The following is a 2,500-nucleotide window of genomic DNA, read 5'->3' on the forward strand; positions in this document are numbered from 1 at the left end:
ATCCCCTTTCCTTCCACCTTCCCCCCCCCCCCCTCTCTCTCTTCCTCCCCCCTTCCTTCCACCTCCCCCCCTCTCCCCCCCTCTCTCCTTCTCTCTCTCCCTCACACACAAAGAAAATCGTACCGTCTCCCTTATTCCCACCTCCACGTAGAGTCCAAGAAGTGTCCTTAACATCTCTCAGGAAATCACTGGCCGACCCGCTGCACATTCCTCTAAAAAAGAAGAAGAAGAAGACGAAGAAGAAAAAGAGGAAGAGGAAGAAGAAGACGAATAATTATAATAATAAGAAGACGGAGACGAAGGCGAAGGAGAAGAAGAAGAAGAAGAAGAAGAAGAAGAAGAAGAAGAGGAAGACGAAGAAGAAGAAGAAGAAGAAGAAGAAGGCGAAGATGACGAAGAAGAAGAAGACGAAGAGGGAGGCGACCACGACCACGACGACGAAGAAGAAAAAGAAGAAGAAGAAGACGAAGAAGACGATAATGAAGAAGACGAAACGAAGAAGAATAAAATGAAGAAAAGGAAGAAGACGAAGACAAAAAAGAAAAAGAAAACGAAGAAGAAGAAGACGAAGACGAAGAAGAATGAAAGGAAGAAAAAGAAGAAGACGAAGATAAAGAAGAAGAAAAAGAAGAAGAAGAAGACGAAGACGGAGAAGAAGAAAATGAAGAAAAAGAAGAAGAAGAAAACGAAGAAGAAGAAAACGATGAAGAAGAAAAAGAAGACGAGGAAGCAGAAGAAGAAGACGAAGAAGAAGAAGAAAAGAAGAAGAAGAAGAAGAGGAAGACAAAGAAGAAGAACACAAAGAAGAAGAAGAAGAAGAATAAAGAAGAAGGAAAAAAAGAAGACGAAGAAGAAGAAGAAGACCAAGAAGAAGAGGAGGAGGAAGAGGAAGAAGAAAACGAAGAAGAAGAAGAAGAAGACGAAGAAGAAGAGGAGGAGGAAGAGGAAGAAGAAAACGAAGAAGAAGAAGAAGACGAAGAAGAAGAAAGCGACTTAGCTCTGAATGATTTATAATTTATTTAATGATTTAATGATCTATAATCTACCCTTTTTTATCTGAATAATCTATGGTTCATATGGTCCTGTCCATCTACTTGTTTCTCCGTCTCTGTATATGTGTATCTCTGTGTATACATGTGTGTATCCAGATATGTATGTATGTATGGATGGATACATATTCAATCATACATCAGTGCACTATGTCAAAAATATAACTAACATTTATGTAACTCTTATGAGGAACGTATTATTTGATATTTTGATATACAATGTACAAAATACACGTAAAATATGCGTTGATTGAGGATGTACCAGGTCAGGTCGCCTTGTATCAGAGACTAGTTTCGTGGCGCAAATCCGCGGCTATTTACCGCTCCGCCAGACCTTGTAAGCTCGAGATATGTTAGAACTCTCAGCCTGTTAAAGTGGAGAGTAGCTATGTCGCCTGATACTACAAAGCTGAGATCATTGAATTGTAAAGTTCAAATCACATACTGGTTCTTCCAAGACCATGGTATTTCACTTGATTAAAGATTTCATAATTCAGATACAATTATTGGTTGTGGTCAATTCACCGTTTGATCATATGTCTGTCTCTCGTTTCTCGTTTCTCGTCTTTCTTTTCCTTTATTATCTTTCTCTTTCTTTGTCTCTTTCGCTTTCTTTGTCTCTCTCTCTCTCTCTCTCTCTCTCTCTCTCTCTCTCTCTCACTTACTCTCTCTTTCTCTCTCTCCCTCTCTCTATTCCTCTCCTTCATCTATCAGTCTATCTATCTCTCTATCTCTCCCCTCCCCGTCTCCCATTCCATCAGTCTCCATTTTCTCCTCATTCTCTTTTCCCTTTACGTATTCCTTTTCGCTCCTGTTCACCATTTCCCTCCCTCTCTCTTTCCCTTTCATCCTCTAAGTCCCTCTTCTTCGTTTCCATCTCCCTCCCTTCTACCCTTCTTTTCATCCTTTTGTCTCTATCATTGCTTCCCTTTCCCTTTACTCCCCCTGCTTCTCTCCCTTTCATTCTCTCCATCCCTTTTCCTTCCCTCCCTTTTTACTCTCTTCGGTCTTCCCTCTCCCTCTTTCCCAGTCTTCCTCTCCCTTCAATCCCTTCCTTCTCTCCCTTACACTCTCTCCGTCCGTCTCCCTTCACTTCCCTTCATCCTCCCCCTCTTTCCCAATCCTCCTCTACCTTCGCTCCTTTCACCCTCTTCATCCCTCTCCCTTCCCTCCCCTTCACTCTCTCTGTTCTTCTCTGTCCGTTCCCTTCATTCCCCTTCACCGTCTCCGTCCCTCTCTCTTCCCTGTCCCTCACCTATCCCTTTCTATCATCCATCCTCCCCTTCTACCGAGTGCCACGACCCCTTCCCCCCCCCCATCCCAACCCCCATGGCACTGTACATGACGACCCGACTGCGGCATTACAGGCGGAAGCAACAGCGAACACAGTGCCATCAAGACTTCTTCGTGCTCGGTCAGCTTTACGACCGCATAAGGCACCACCACGCCAC

This window comes from Penaeus chinensis, chromosome 32, assembly GCF_019202785.1.
Source record: "Penaeus chinensis breed Huanghai No. 1 chromosome 32, ASM1920278v2, whole genome shotgun sequence".
NCBI classification, from domain to species: domain Eukaryota; kingdom Metazoa; phylum Arthropoda; class Malacostraca; order Decapoda; family Penaeidae; genus Penaeus; species Penaeus chinensis.